The sequence below is a fragment of the Trachypithecus francoisi genome, unplaced genomic scaffold (genome assembly GCF_009764315.1).
Source record: "Trachypithecus francoisi isolate TF-2019V2 unplaced genomic scaffold, Tfra_2.0 Lachesis_group11, whole genome shotgun sequence".
In the NCBI taxonomy this organism is placed as follows: Eukaryota; Metazoa; Chordata; class Mammalia; order Primates; family Cercopithecidae; genus Trachypithecus; species Trachypithecus francoisi.
Genome location: NW_022681456.1, coordinates 99,496,084 through 99,513,496, shown reverse-complemented (window position 1 = coordinate 99,513,496; position 17,413 = coordinate 99,496,084). Strand labels below are relative to the sequence as shown.

General features: G+C 42.9%; 1 pseudogene; it reads right to left on the bottom strand.

Moving 5' to 3' along the window:
* Positions 1-8,990: 8,990 nt before the first annotated feature.
* On the bottom strand, positions 8,991-9,768 carry LOC117090314 (annotated as a pseudogene).
* Positions 9,769-17,413: the final 7,645 nt, after the last annotated feature.

The window sequence follows — 17,413 nt, the reverse complement described above, 5'->3', positions numbered from 1 at the left end:
TGATGATAGATACTGACTTTTTTATTTTTATGTTATTTCCATTGCATTATGTGACAAAATATTTCACATTAATCTAACCATCAGTCTGTTTTCTTATCACTATATGCAGTATTTGCCTTCTCTAAAATTTTATAAATGTGGAATGATATAGTATAATCTTTTGTGTCTGGCTCCTTGTATTTAGCATAATGCTTTTTTCTTTTTTCTTTTCTTTTTTTTTTTTGAGACAATCCCGCTCTTTCACCTAGGCTGGAGTGCACTGGCGTGATCTTAGCTCACTGGAACCTCTGCCTCCCATGTTCAAGCAATTCTTGCGCCTCTGCCTCCAGAGTAGCTGAGATTACAGGTGCCCACCACCATGCCTGGCTAATTTTTGTATTTTCGGTAAAGTGAAATAAAAACATGTATTTCACCATGTTGGCCAGGCTGGTCTCAAACTCCTGACCTCAAGTGATCCACCCTACTCGGCATCCCAAAGTGCTGGGATTATAAGTGTGAGCCACCACACCCAGCTCTAGTCAGCATAATGCTTTTGAGATTCATATGTGTTGTGATGTGTATTGGTAGGTTTTTTGTTTGTTTGTTTCTATTTTGTTTTGGCTCACAAACAGAAAAATCTAAAGTAGCTCTTTTTGGTAAGTAGTTTTGCATTGTATGGATGTAAAACAGTTTATCCATTCACCAGTTGGTTGTTTCCAGTTGGGAGATACATACTATGGAAAAAACTCCAATGAACAGTTGCATACAAGTCTTTGTGTGGACATGTTTTCATTTCTTTTGGGGAAGTATGTAACAGCTGAATTGCTGGGTCATGTGGTAACTCTGTCTTTCACATAATCAGAAACCAAACTGTTTTCAAAGTATTCATACCACTATGGTTTGTGTCCCTTCCAAAACTCATGTTGGAATTTAATTACCATTGTGACTCTATTAAGAGGTGGGACCAGGCTAGGCATGGTGGCTCACGTCTATAATCCCAGAACTTTAGGAGGCCAACGTGAGAGGATTGCTTGAGGACAGGAGTTCAAGACCAGCCTGATCAATGTAGTAAGACCCCATCTGTACAAAACATTTAAAAATTAGACAGACGTGGTGGCACACACCTGTGGTCCTAGCTACTTAGGAGGCTGAGGTGGGAGAATACCTTGAACTCAGGAGGTCAAGGCTGCAGTGAGCCATGATCTAGGCCACTGCACCCCAGCCTGGGTAACAGAGCAAGACCTTGACTCTAAAAAAAAAAAAAAGAGGTGAGAATTTTAAGAGACAGCCCTCATGCCCTCATGAATGGATTAATCTTTTCATGAATTAACAGATTAGTGGGGTTACAGTGGGAAGGAATAAGTTATCTCAAGAGTGGGTTTGTGATAAAATAAATGATTACTTAATAATATGTCTTTTAATATGCCTTGCACTCTTCTTATCCTGTGATGCCTTCACGTTATGACACAGCAAGAAGGCCCCTGAAGATGCAGCTCCTTGTCCTTGAATCCAAGAACTTCCCAGTTTCCAGAACTTTACCAAATACATTTTGGCTGTGTGTGGTGGCTCATGCCGGTAATCCCATTTGGGAGACCAAGGTGGGTGGATCACTTGAGATCAGGAGTTCAAGACCAGCCTGGCCAAATGGTGAAACGCTGTCTCTACTAAAAATACAAAATTTAGCCAGGCGTGGTGGTGACTGTAGTCCCAGCTACTTAGGAGGCTGAGGCAGAAGAATCCCTTGAACCCAGGAGGTGGAGGTTGCAGTGAACTGAGATTGAGCCACTGCACTCTAGCCTGGGTGACAGAGTAAGACCCCCTCTCTAAATAAATAAATAAATAAATTTTGTTTTATTATAATTTGCCCACTCTGGGGTATTCTATGATAGCATCAGAAAATGGACTAAGGAATACCGTTTTCATTCTTGCCGGCAATGTTCCTCATGCTCCACATTCTCTTCCACACCTGATATTGTTAGTCTTTTTAGTTTGAGTCATTTTAGTGGGTATGAAATATAGTTTTTATTTTTTATTATTATATTTCCATAAGTTATTGGGGTACAGGTGGTATTTGGGGGTGTGAAGTATATTTCCTTATGGTTTTAATTCACATTTCCCCAATGACCAAGTGATGCTGAGCATCATTTCATGTTATTTTTTTGCCATTCATATAACTTATTTGGTAAAATGTATGTTCACATTTCTCTCTTGTTGTTCATCATTCTTGCCAGATTTTGTGTAATCTTTTGAAATAACTGGTTTGTTCCTTTTACTTTGGATTTATTTTCTGTTTTTCTGACTTATTATAAATGATTACTTAATAATATGTCTTTTAAGTTTAGACATTTCTTTCTTGTTTGTTTTTGTTTTTGTTTGAGACAGAGTCTCACTCTGTCGCCCAGGCTGGAGTGCAATGGCGTGATCTCAGCTTACTGCAAGCTCCGCCTCCTGGGTTCAAGCAATTCTCCTGCCTCAGCCTCCCGAGTAGCTGGGATTGCAGGCACCTGCCACCACACCCAGCTAATTTTTTATTTTTTAGTAGAGATGGGGTTTTGCCATGTTGGCCACGCTGGTCTCGAACTCCTGACCTCAGGTGATCCACCCACCTCGGCCTCCCAGAGTGCTGGGATTACAGGCGTAAGCCACTGCACCCGGCCAAGTTTATACATTTCTTTCTACACACTACTTAGCTTACTTTTTTTTTTTTAATTGAGACGGAGGCTCGCTCTTTCGCCCAGGCTGGATTGCAGTAGAGCCATCTCTGCTCACTGCAAACTCTGCTTCTGCAAGCTCCACCTCCCAGGTTCACGCCATTCTCCTGCCTGAGCCTCCCAAGTAACTGGGACTACAGGTGCCCGCCACCACACCCAGCTAATTTTTTGTCTTTTTAGAAGAGACAGGGTTTCACCATGTGAGCCGGGATGGTCTCAATCTCCTGACCTCATGATCCGCCTGCCTCGGCCTCCCAAAGTGCTGGGATTACAGGCGTGAGCCACCGTGCCTGGTTGTCATCTATAATACTTATTGTTACGTTTAAAATGTTTAATTTGTGTCTTTCTTATTTCCTAGCACATAAAGGAAATTTTTTAGCTATTTTTTTATTGTCTTATTTGTAGCTTAATAGCATTATACATAGGCATATCTTATTTTATTGCATTTCACTTTATCATGCTTCCTAGATTGTATTTTTTTACAAATCGAAGGTTTGTGGCAACCTTGTGTTGAGCAAGTATATCAGTGCCATTTTTCCAACAGCATGTGCTCACTTGTGTGTCTCTGTGTCAGCATTTTTTACTGATAAACTATTTTTAAAATAAGATATATTTTAAAACTAAGGTATATTTTTAGACATAATGCCATTGCACACTAAACAGACTACATTATAGTTTAAAAATAACTTTATGTACTAGGAAACCAAAAAATTTTGTGTGACTTACTTTACTGTGATATTTGCTTTATTGCAATGATCTGGGACTGAACCTACAATATCTCTCACATGTGCCTATAGTCAGAGAGTGTCCGCATTTTAATTCTGTCAATTTTCTTGAGATTTGATTTACAGCCAATCTGTCTTCAACTAATAAAAATTTTATGTGTGCTTAAAGAGAATGTGATTTTTGCAGTTGTTAGTACAGTGTTCTATGCTTCTGCCATATGGTAAATCATGTATATCAGATCTACTTGATGAACATTTTCTGTCAGTTATTAATTTTCAAATCCTCCAATATGATTGAATATAAATTCGTCTGTTTCTTCTTCTTTTTGTTTTTTTTGGAGATAGAGTCTCACTCTGTCGCCAGGCTGGAGTGCAGTGGCGCGATCTCGGTTCACCACAACCTCCGCTTCCCGAGTTCAAGCGATTCTCCTGCCTTAACCTTTTGAGTAGCTGGAATTACAGGCATCTGCCACCAAGCCCAGCTAATTTTGTATTTTTAGTAGATACGGAATTTCCCCATGTTTGTCAGACTGGTCTTGAGCTCCCGACCTCAGGTGATCTGCCCGCCTCAGCCTCCCAAAGTGTTGGGATTACAAACGTGAGCCACCATACCCAGCCTGTTTCTTCTTGTGATGTTTTTGCTGTATATGTTTTTTTAGTCTATGTTTATATGTTTACAACCTATGTCTATATGTTTATAACCTATGTACATATGTTAATAAACCATGTATGTATGTTAATAAACCTATGTGCATACGTTTCAGTCTATGTACATAGGTATGTTCTATGTACATAGAAAAGAAACCCACATACAGACATAAAATGATGAAATTTCAGAACAATGACAAAGAACGATTATAAAACAGCAGAAGAGAAAGGAGATTATCTTTTTTTTTCTTTTTGAGACAGTCTCATTCTGTCGCCCAGGTTGGAATGCAATGGCCAGATCTCAGCTCACTGCAACCTCCGCCTACTGGGTTCCAGTGATTCTCCCTGCCTCAGCCTCCCAAGTAGCTGGGATTACAGGCACCCACCACCATGTCCAGTTACTTTCTTTTGTATTTTTAGTAGAGACACGGTTTCACCATATTGGCCACGCTGGTCTTGAACTCCTGACTTCAGGTGATCCACCCACCTTGGCCTCCCAAAGTGCTGGGATTTTAGACGTGAGCTACCATGCCGGCCAGGAGATCATCTTGAAAGAAGCAGAGTTAGTGACAGCTGGCTTAAAGACAATATAAGCTACGAGACAGTGAAATGTTATCTTCAAAGTGCTAAGGAAAAGCAACTGAAAATTTGGAATTCTAAATCCAGTTAATTTTTTTTTTTGAGACAGAGTCTCACTTTGTCACCCAGGCTGGAATGCAGTGGCTGGATCTCGGCTCACTGCAACCTCCACTTCCCAGGTTCCAGGTTCAAGTGATTCTCCTGCCTCAGCCTCCCGAGTAGCTGGGATTACAGGCATGCACCACGATGCCCGGGTAAGTTTTGTATATTTTGTACAGACGGGGTTTCACCAAATTGGCCAGGCTGGTCTTGAACTCCTGACCTCGTGATCTGCCCACCTTGGCCTCCCAAAATATTGGGATTACAGGCGTGAGCCACCTCGCCCGGCCCTAAAATTTTTTTTAATGAAGACAAAATAAAATTGTTTTCAGACAAATAAAACTCACTCTTTCGCCAGCAAACCCTTACTATAGGAAAATCTAAAATATATATTTTAGCTAGAAGGAAACTGATCCTAAATGAAGCTACAAGAAGAAACAGGCCGGGCGCGGTGGCTCAAGCCTGTAATCCCAGCACTTTGGGAGGCCGAGCCGGGCGGATCACGAGGTCAGGAGATCGAGACCATCCTGGCAAACACGGTGAAACCCCGTCTCTACTAAAAAATACAAAAAACTAGCCGGGCGAGGTGGTGGGTGCCTGTAGTCCCAGCTACTTGGGAGGCTGAGGCAGGAGAATGGCGGGAACCCGGGAGGCGGAGCTTCCAGTGAGCTGAGATCCGGCCACTGCACTCCAGCCCGGGCGACAGAGCGAGACTCCGTCTCAAAAAAAAAAAAAAAAAAAGAAGAAGAAACAACATGTAAAAAGATTTTGGGTAAGCATAAAATATTAACTGTAAAACAATGATAATGTTTAGTAATGTTTAAATTTGAAAGAAAAAAGATACTATTAAAATATATGACAGGTCTGTGTTCTGGAGGAGATAAAGAAATAGCTTAACTTTTTAATTTAAGTAATCACAATGCAGCTTATAGGGTAACAACAACAAAAAATTCAACCCAAAAAACAAAAAGCAAGAAGAACACCTCAAACCAAAATAGCGTATTTAACTTCCAAACTAGCAAGGAAGAATATAATTAACACCAAGAAAAAGTCAAAAAAAAGGAAGGCCAGTCATGGTGGCTCATGCCTGTAATCTGAGCACTTTGAGAGGCCGAGGCTGGCAGATCACTTGAGGACAGGAGTTTGAGACCAGCCTGGCCAATATGGCAAAATCCCGTCTTTACTAAAAATACAAAAATTAGCTGGGGATGATGGTACACGCCTGTAATCCCAGCTACTCAGGAGGCTGAGGCGGGAGGATCACTTGAGCCAGGGAGGCAGAGGTTGCAGTGAGCTGAGATCACACGATTGCCCTCCAGGCTGGGCAATAGAACGAGACTCTCTCAAAAAAAATAAGAATGGGGGGTGAAAGATACTATCAACTAGGGCAATAGATTTTTTGAGACTAATTTCATTAAAGGTGAATAAACTAAATGCCTTAGTAGTTGTCTCAGTCAGTTTGGGCTGCTGTAACAAATGTATCATAGGCAGAGTACTTAAATAACAGAAATTTATTTCTCACAGTTACAGACACTGGCCATTTTGGGTTTTGTTTCTGTTTCTTTTTCTTTTTTAGAAATGGGTCTTACTGTCACCCAGGCTGGAGTGCAAGTGGCATGATCATAGCTCACGGCAGCCTTGAACTCATGGGCTCAAGTGATCCTCCCACCTAAGCCTCCTAGTAGCTGGGACTACAGGCACACACCACTGCAACCAGCTAATTTTAAAAACTTTTTTTTTTTTTTTTTTTTTTTTGAGACAGAGTCTTGCTCTGTCACCCAGGCTGGAGTGCAGCTGCAAGATCTTGGCTCACTGAGACCTCCACCTCCCGGGTTGAAGTGATTCTCCTGCCTCAGCCTCCCAAGTAGATGGGACTACAGGTGCATGCCATCACTCCAGGCTGATTTTTGTATTTTTAGAGACAGGGTTTCACCATATTGACCAGGCTGGTCTCTAATTCCTGACCTCATGATCCGCCCACCTCAGCCTCCCAAAGTGCTGGGATTTGAAGGGGTGGCCTGCCCCTCCACACTTGTGGGTGTTTCTCGTTAGGTGGAAACGAAAGACTTGAGAAAAGGAATAAAACACAGAGACAAAGTGTAGAGAAAGAAAAGCGGGGCCCAGGGGACCGGCGCTCAGCTTACAGAGGACCCACGCCAGCACCGGCCTCTGAGTTCCCTTAGTATTTATTGAGAATTATCTTAGTTATTAAAAGGATAAGGGAGTGGCTGGACAATAGGATTATTGTAGGGAGGAAATCGGCAGTAAGACATATGAAAAAATCCTTGTGATATGAATAAGTTTAAAGGAAAATGCTGTGCCTTGAGATGTATATGCGACATCTCCGTAAACCTTTTAGCAGCATTGCTCCAGCAAGTCCCACCTTATTCCTAAAGGCGGTTTCTCCTCACTCAGTAAACAAGGCACACAATGGGTATTACCCAGAGATGTTCCATTGCCCAGGGAGGGGCAGGAGACAAATGTTTTTCTCTTTCTTGAGATTTAAGAGAATGGTGATGACGACTTTTAACCACAAGCAGCCTTTAGGCACTTGTTTAACAAAGCACATTCTGCACAGCCCAAAATCCTTTTAACCTTAAATCACCTTCGCACATGTCTCTTGCAAGGACAAAGTTGAAGGTAAGGTCACAGATTAACAGCATCTCAAATACAGAACTAAATGGAGTCTTTTATGTCTACTTCCTTCTATATAGACATGGTAACAAGCTGATCTCTCGTTCTTTTCCCCACAGGATTACAGGTGTGAGCTACTGCACTGAGTCTTAAAACTTTTTTTGTAGAGACGAGGTTTCACTACAGCCCAGGCTGGACTCAAACTCTTAGCCTCAAGTGATTCTCTTGCCTTGGCCTCCTAAAGTGCTGGTATTTCAGGCATGAGTCACTACACCTAACTGAGCATAGGTGTTCGAGATCAGGGTATCAGCATGATTGCCTGCTTGGTTAGGGCCTTCTTCCTAGCTTTGTGGGTGGCCATCCTCTTGCTGTGTCCTCACATGATGGAGGGAGGAGGGCTGAAGAGAAAGTCACTGTGTCTCTTCTTACAAGGCCTTTAATCCCATCATGAGGGCTTCACCCCCATGACCGAATTATCTCATAATACCACCACCTTGGGGTTTAAGATTTCAATCTATGAACTTGGCAGGGGACACAAAGGATCAGTTTACAGCAGTAAAAACAAAGATAGATTGAACATTTTAAATGCATTTTACAGGCTACTTGAAAGACTTTAGCAGTCTCAGACCTCCACTTAGGTATTAGTTGTCTTACTCTTTCAACCTTAGGAAGGTTGAAAATAAATAATAGCCAAAAAAGAATAGAATAGGGCTGGGCACAGTGGCTCACACCTGTAATCCCAGCACTTTGGGAGGGTGAGGCAGGCAGATCACCTGAGGTCAGGAGTTTGAGACCAGCCTGGCCAACATGGTGAATCCCCATCTCTACCAGAAATACAAAAAATTAGCCAGTTATGGTGGCAGGCACCTTTAATCCCAGCTACACAGGAGGCTGAGGCAGAAGAATCACTTGAACCCAGGAGGAAGAAGTTGTAGTAAGCCAAGATCGTGCCACTGCACTCCAGCCTGGGTGACAGAGCAAGACTCCGTCTCAGGGAAAAACAAAAAAATAGAATAGAAAGTAAGCAGGCTGGGCGCGGTGGCTCACCCCTGCAATCCTAGCACTTTGGGAGGCCAAGGCGGGCGGATCACAAGGTCAGGAGTTCAAGACCAGTCTGGCCAACATAATGAAATCCCATCTCTACTAAAAATACAAAAAATTAGCAAGGTGTAGTGGTGTGTGCCTGTAAAAAGCTACTCAGGAGGCTGAGGCAGGAGAATCTCGTGAATCCGGGAGCCTGGGGGGACAATGAGAGAAGCTGTCTGAAAGAAAAACAAACAAAAAAAGAAGTAAGTAGATGGAAAAGACATGCCAAACCAAAGAAAAAAAAAACCAGCATACAGAAAACAATATAGTTCAAGACAAATCGCATTGTTAGAAACACACAGGGCCACTATGACAGCAGTAAGTGAGAGAAGAACGTAAGACAGTTACTGCACCCTTATTACTTTATAATTCAATCATTAAAACATGGTGGTATATGTTATTGTAATTCACATCTGATAACTATTGAGGTGCGTTTTTTTTTAATGTTTATTAGACTTCTTCAATTTCTTACCTGAATTGTCTCTTTTATTCTTTCCCCACCCACCCCCCACCCCCACAAATAGGACTTTTTCTTTGTCTCTATTAAAAGTCTAAACTTTAAATAGATTCTTGGACTGACAACTCATAGCCATCAGCTCGTTCAACTTTACCACCTGTTTTGTTCCCAGGGGCTTTTCCAGAATTAACTTCACCTTGAAGTTCCATGAGTTTTCCTAATTTAAACTTGGGCTGTTTCTGCATTTTTACTTTTCTAATGAAGACATCATGAAGAGCATAAATAGACTGGCAAGCCTTTTCTATGACTTTTCCAGTGCTGTTTGGAATCACTTTATTGACCACTTCTTTCAAGTCACTTTGTCTGCACCTCTCAGGTTATGATTTCCATCATCTTCTTCCAGATCTGGTGGACCTGTTGGCGCTGAGCATAAGAGGTCTTCCATATCTGAATGTTGCATTTTTTAGTAAAACCAACACAGAACAGACGAAGCAAGTAACCACTGGAAGTCTTGACATCAACATGAGCTTCAATCATGGTCTGCCATTTTTTCACCATGGAATACATTTTGTCATGGGTAAGATTCATGCCATGAAAGTTAGTTCAGCAGTTTTTGCCCTAGAAATCTTCAGTAATCAGCTTGAATTTTCTAAATGTTAACTTCATCATTTGGCAAATCAGCAAGACTCACTTCAAACACACAACCCTTGAGACCATCTGATGTAATTTTGGTTCCTTGGGTCCTGGTGACTAGCATCTTTCCAATATTTCTTTTTTTTGAGACGGAGTCTCACTCTGTCACCCAGGCTGGAGTGCAGTGGCACAATCTTGGCTCACTGCAGCCTCCACCTCCTGGGTTCAAGCTATTCTTCTGCCTTAACCTCCCGAGTAGCTGGGACTACAGGCGCCCACCACCACACCCAGCTCGTTTTTTTTTTTTTTTTTTTTTTTTGAGACAGAGTCTCACCTGTTGCCCAGGCTGGAGTGCAGTGGTGCGATCTTGGCTCACTGCAACCTCTGCCTCCTGGGTTCAAGTGATTATCCTGCCTCAGCCTCTTGAGTAGCTGGGATTACAGGCGTGTGCCACCACGCTCGACTAATTTTTGTATTTTCAGTAGAGACGGGGTTTCACCACGTTGGTTAGGCTTGCCTCAAACTCCTGACCTTGTGATCCGCCCGCCTTGGCCTCCCAAAGTGCTGGGATTACAGGTGTGAGCCACCATCCCCAGCCCCCAATATTTCTTATATTGAATATAGCAGGTGCTTTTACATCACACTAATCTTCCTTAGGAAATGGATCAACCACTTTCTTCTTGGCTCCCTTTCTGCCACCTTTGGTGCTTGTTCTCGCTAGCCACTATGGTGCTAGCCCAAAAGGGCTCTTTCATTTTTTTAATTATCTCTCATTAGCATGATTGTCAAGGAAAAATAAGAATGGAGGCCATTGATAAGATACACCCCAAGGCCAATCACCCATAACCAAGTAACCAAACTTTAAGTCATCCCTATTTCCCCCAAAGGCTAGCTCTAATCATAAAACATAAAACATAAATTTTACATTCTTATCAGCATGAATCAGTAAAATTAAATCAATCAGCTCTAGACAAATCAGCTTGAACTCACAGAAATATTAATGTATAACAGCCAATCCTGACACAGGTCAAAATATTCCTTCTTTATGCTCTATAAACTGCTGTAACTCCTATAAAATGGATTTCTTACCACTTGGTTTGACATCTCCAGGATCTTGTTCTATACCTGATCTGACTTTATTTTTGACATAGCCAAATTTTGTTCAAATGGCTTTTTCCTTCTTCTTTTTTATTCTTTTGTCCCGTCTCTGCCTTCCTCTTCCCCTCTCACTCCTCTTCTCTCTCTCTTTCTCCTTATTTATTTATTTTTCTCTCTCTCATGAGCGAAGGGATAAAAATAAAACTACTGAGATAAAATATTTTTTCAAGGCTTTAAGTTGGTATCATTTATTTCAGTAAACCCTTACCAGCATTAATCTTTTTTTAAAAAGAAAAATGTATCTCAATATTTCAATCTGCATTTATATGATTACTTGAAAGATTGAACATTTCCTCATTTTTCAAGACATTTGCATTTCCTCCTTTGTGGACTGTTGTCTCATGCCCTTTGCACATGTATCTAATGACATCTTTGCTTATTTTTATCTGCCTCTGTAAGAGGAGGCGTCTACCTCTCAATATCTGAAATTAAAAGGATAAATATTTATGACTTACTTATTAAAGGAAAACTATATTCATCAGGCATAATATCCTTAAGGAAAACAAACTCCTGATCTTATGAGGTTTGTGGGAAGCATTTGTCCAGTGGTTGTTGACAGAGCAGGAGCATCACCATCTTGGACAAACACTACCATTTTAAGTTCCCCTTGATTAAAAACCACCTAAATCCAGCCCCCAAAACATCAGCCTGATGGCTAATGTCAGCATGACCATAAACCACAAATGACATCTCCAACCAGAAACATTTCAATCCCGAGATAACCCCCGCTCTGACCAGCAACTTGCCAGCCCTGAGATAAACCCCCCTCTGACCAGAAACATCCCAACCCCACAATAAAACTCTCCTCCACCCAGAAACATTCCAAACCTGTGATAGGCTCTCCCTTCCTAAACCCTTAAATACCCTTAGTCTATAAGAGAGAAGGCTCTTGACCTAAACCAGCCAGAATCCCCTCTCAGGTTTATTCTCCAAAATAAACCTGTCTTTGACTGTTGAGCTGCTTTTCATGTTTCTGTCTTCTTTTTTCAATCCTTACATTTGGTGTCAAAACCTGGAATGGGTGTTGGGAGCAGAGGCTCTCTTGCAACCTAGGAAGCACTGGGCAATGGCAGCTCATCCCAGGATAACTCCTGGATCCTGAGGATCTCTGGCCACCTGCCTTGTCTTTTCTCTCTCTTCACTTTTCAAGCAATTTGCATGAGGAGGACAACTAATCTGAAGGGGACTGTGAGGCTCGGGCTGGGGCTACTCTCTGGTGGGTTCTCAAAACCCTCAGGTCTCAGGAATCCACCTCTAACCACCTGCAACAGGTACTTCGCTCTCTAGCCCTTGTCCCTTGTTCCTCCCTCTTCTCTCTCTCTCTCTCTCCCTCACATGGCTCCAGTCTGGGCAACCCTCTGCCAATTCTAACCAGAACACCCAACATCAGACACTAATCCAGCCAACTGATAAGATTTGCCTTCCCTGACTTTCTTGTAGTACCTGGGTAAGTCAGGTCTGCCGTTCCAGTGCTCAGAAGCCCAGTGGGACTAAGTTGGAAGAAATCTTGGGGACCCCCAGTCTCCTCAGCTTTACCCTTCTCTTTGTAAAGAGGATTCTGGGTCTCTGTCTTTTGTCTGGGGAGGCCTAGAACAAAAACAGGCACCCTTGGCTTCCTCTTACCAGTCTACATGGTGCCAAACAATATCACATTCCTACGTCCTCCCCACTGGGGTGTCTCCTTCACAACCTTGCCAAACTTAGCTTACAGGGAGACCTAAAGCCAAAACGTTTAGTTTTTTATTGCAACACAGCCTGACCCCAGTACAAATTAGATAATGACAGGCGATGGTCCAAAAACAGCACTTTTGACTTTCAAATTCTCAGGGACCTTGACACCTTTATCACCAGGAATGACAAATAGCAAGAGGTTCCCTATACTCAGGCTTTCTTCTACCTTAAATCCCAACCCTCCCCACGTCAAGCTTGCAACCCTCACGAAATCCTTCTTCTTAATGAAAACCCTCCCCAGCTCTCTCCTTTCTCCAAAACCCCTTCCTCCGAAACCCCTTTTGATCCTGCAGATGAACCCCCTCTGTACTCTCAGCCCCCTGCATCTGTTCCTTGCCTGTCCACCCCTTTGGCCCCTCCTGCCCCAAGCCTTTAGCCCCAAACCCCGCCCTCCTCCTTCTCCACCCATTACCCATTCAAAAACTACTCCAACCAGTCAAACCACATCTGCCATTCTCCCTCTCCAGTAAGTGGCTGGGGCTGAAGGCATTGCTCATGTTCATGTCCGTTTCTCCATGTCTGACTTATCACAGATCGAACAGCACCTGCATCTTTCTCTGAAAATTCATCTCATTATTGCAAGGAATTCATGAACATAATCCAATCCCTTAATTTAACTTGGCATGACATTTATATCGTTCTAACCTCCACCCTCATTCCTGACGAAAAATAGCACATCCGGCGTTCAGCTGAAACACACACAGATGAACTCCATAATCAAGCCCCTATACAAAATCCAGTGGCCAATGATGCAGTCCCCCATAGAGACCCAGATTGGACTTACCAACAGGGAGACAATGGTCTCCAATCAGGTGAAGAGACCGCATGATTACCTGTCTTCTCGTAGGCCTGGACAAAAATGCTCATAAGGCAGTTAGTGATGAAAAACTCAGAAATTACACAAGAGCTCCAGGAAAATCCTGCCCTTTTCTTATCATGCCTCACTGAAGCTATGCTAAAATATACCAATTTGGACCCAGAATCTAAAGAAGGTCAAACTTTTCTCCACCTCCAATTTGTTTCCCAATCTGCCCCAGATAGTCAGAAAAAATTACAAAAATTAGAGGAGGGTCCCCAGACACCCCAGCAGGACCTCCTAAATGTGGCCCTCTGTATCTTTAACAACAAAGATGAGGAACACAATTTTTTATTTTTTATTTTTTATTTTTTATTTTTTTGAGACGGAGTCTCACTCTGTCGCCCAGGCTGGAGTGCAGTGGCCAGATCTCAGCTCACTGCAAGCTCTGCCTCCCGGGTTCACGCCATTCTCCTGCCTCAGCCTCCCGAGTAGCTGGGACTACAGGCGCCCGCCACCTCGCCCGGCTAGTTTTTTGTATTTTTTAGTAGAGATGGGGTTTCACCGTGTTAGCCAGGATAGTCTCGATCTCCTGACCTTGTGATCCGCCCCTCTCGGCCTCCCATAGTGTTGGGATTACAGGCTTGAGCCACCGCGCCCGGCCGAGGAACACAAATTTAAAAAGAAACATCTCCATTTAAAATACCAGATGCTAGCCTCTGTTGTCCAAAAGTCAAGTTACACAAAGCCTCCTAATAACCCAAAAGGAAAGTCCCTCACCTCTTGGGGAGTCAGTTTCCAATGTGGCAACCCTGGACACTGGGCAAAGACTTGTCCTAACCCCTGGCCTCCCACCAAGCCTTGCCCAACTTGTGGTCTTTGGGGACACAGGAAGATGGACTGCCCCCAATGGGGACACCTTCCCTATTCAGGTGTGGCTCATAATAAAGTTCGCCAATCATCACAGGATCTCTTCACTGTTGGTGCTGACAACTGATGACTGAGGATCCCTGGGATCCTTCACCCTTATATCTGTGAGTCTACGGAACCCAAGGTAATTGGGACAGTATCCAGGAAGATTATTGCCTTTCTTTTCGATACTGGGACAAGTCTATCTGTATTAACTGAATATCAAGACCCATTAGGATATTCATCCATTTCTGTTGTTGGCAGGAAGGGCATACAAGAAACCCCATAAAACACACTGCCTCTATACTACTCATTTCAGGGAGTCACCCTCACTCACTCTTTCTCGGTCACTCCTCATTGTCCCACTCCTTTACTAGGAAGGGACATCCTACACAAACCGGGAGGAATCATTCATTTATCAACCTACACCAAAGCCATCCTTATTTATTATTATATCAAGAACAGAACCCCTTCTCACACACTCCACATCAAACAGACTTAAATCCCAGATTCCTCAGCCATGTAAATCCCATAGTATGGAACACCAACTCCCCCATTGCAGCTACCCACCACTCTGCAATCCATTTCACTGAAGGATCTTGAGCACTAAATAGTGGTCCCACAATATCCCCTCAACCCTAATGGATTATGGGGACTCAAGCCCATTATCTCCCGAGTTTTGGCTGCCAGTATTTTAATTCCCACCCATTCTCCCCACAATACTCCTATTCTCCCTTTAAAAACTGGATGGCTCCTATAGACTGGTTCAGGATTTGTGACAAATCAACTCTACTATTGTTCTTGTTTGTCCTGTTGTCCCAAAGCCCTATACCCTAGTGTCACGAATTCCTCCCAGCACTAGCCATTCCTCTGTATTAGACCTCAAATATACCTTTTTTACTATCCCTCTACATCCCTCTTCTCAAAACCTTTTTGGTTTCACTTGGACTCACCCTGACACAGGCTACTCCCAACAACTCACCTGGACTGTCCTCCTCCAGGGGTTTAGGGGCAGCCCTCACTATTTTGGTCAGGTACTTCAGTTGGACCTCTCCCAACTATCTCTGCAACCTAGCATTTTGTTTTAATATGTTGACTATTTACTTATTTGCAGCCTGTCTCTAGAATATTGTATTCAAAACGCCACCAGGTTTTTAAATTTTTTGGCTGAATGTGGGTACAATTAACTTTTCCAAAAGTTTTATATCTAGGACTAATCATAAATACAAATACCCAAGAAATTCTGCTGACATGAAAGCAAGCCATTCAACAAATTCCATTTCCTAAAACAAAAAGGGACTTATTTCTTTCCTCAGATTAGTGGGATATTTCTGATTAAGGGCAGCAAATTTTGCCATTATCTCTAAATCTCTTTATGAACACACAAAAGGAAATTTTTTTATTTTTTATTTTTGGATGTAGTCTCGCTCTGTCACCCAGGATGGAGTGCAGTGGCACAATCTCGGCTCACTGCAAGCTCCGCCTCCTGGGGTCACGCCATTCTCCTGCCTCCTGAGTAGTTGGGACTACAGGCGCCCGCCACCACGCCAGGCTAATTTTTTGTGTGTGTATTTTTAGTAGAGACGGGGCTTCACCATGTTAGCCAGGATGGTCTCAATCTCCTGACCTCATGATCCACCCGCTTTAGCCTCCCCAAGTGCTGGGATTACTGGCACAAACCACTGTGCCCAGCCCTACAAAATCTTGATCAACCACTCACTCCCAACCCAGACCTTTATCATGTTTTGTCTCACCTGAAACGTGCTTTATTACAGGCCCCTGCTTTAGGACTTCCAAATCCCCTCAGACCTTTTCACCTATATTTACACAGTTCTCATCATCAGGCCCTTGGACTGTTAGACCAACCCATGGAGATTCCCTCCAACTAGTGGCATATTTTTCAAAACAACTAGACCCCATTTTAAAAAACTGGCCCCTTTGCTTAAAAACTTTGGCCACAGCCTCTTTAATTATCCCTGAGGCACGAAAACTCACATTCTACGAACCCCTCTAGGTATTTTCTTCTCATAGTCTATAAGGTGTGCTCAGTCATAAGATGCTCACTTCCATCTCATCCTCTCACATGCAAGCCCTACATTCAACCCTCTTTCAACCCTCTATTTCTCTTCATAGATGTTCCCCCACTAATTCTGCTACCAATTTTGGACCCCGACCAACACTCATGCTTCTTTCACCACGTTCTCTCACCTTACTTCCACTAACACAAAGGGAGCCCCAGATTGATGGCAGTGCATCAAAAAATCCTCCCCTCCAAACAGGATATGCCATCATTGGGGGATATTTCCAATTATGGATAGCAAATTTTAGCATTTATCATGATGATATCCACTCTCTCCCACCAAGAAGAGTTGTAGAGGTTGCCCCGTTTGCTTTTGGGCACATCCTCCCAACAAACAGAATTAGTTGCCCTAATAAGAGCACTAATCCTAGCAAAAAAAAAAAAAAAATCAAGTTAATATATACACCAACTCTAAATATGCCTATAAAATCATCCATTCCGATGCCCAAATTTGGAGCAAGCTGGGCTATCTCATGGCTAAGGGAACTCCTATCATTAATGGAAAATGAATCCATCATCTACTAAATGCAGCTCTACTTCCAGAAAAGGATGTAGTTATCCATGGCAAAGGACATCAGTCAGATAAAAGCCATATTTCTTTAGGGAACTGTGAGGCTGACGATTGGGCACACCTCAACCAATCATCCAATTCCTCAATACCTATTTCCCCTCACACAACATTTCCCCTCCTTTTATCCAGAACACCAAATACAACAACCAGTCGTGGCGGGGGCACAATTCAAACCCCCATACTGGTTCATACAAAACAAATTAGTCCTACCTGACTCTGAAAAAACAAGCATTTTACAGGACACCCACAACCTCTTCTACACTAGCCATTCCCCTCTACAACATTTCTTAAGTTTCTACATACATAAAACCCCAGATATAAAGGAACAGTTGAAAGCCATTTCCCATTAATGCTCTATTTGCCAGAAAGCTTCACCCAACTCTGACACTAGACCCCCTTCTTTCCCAACCCATCAAGCGAGGGGACACCTTCCAAGACAGGACTGGCAAATTGATTTTACCCATTTGTCCCCGGTAAAAAAGTCTGATTTCTTTTGGTTCCAGTTGATACCTTTTCAGGATGGGTTGAAAGAGCTTCTCTGTCACCTCCAAATTAATAACAGAAATCATCCCCAGGTTCAGGGTGCCTCTTTCTCTTCAATCTGATAATGGTCCTGA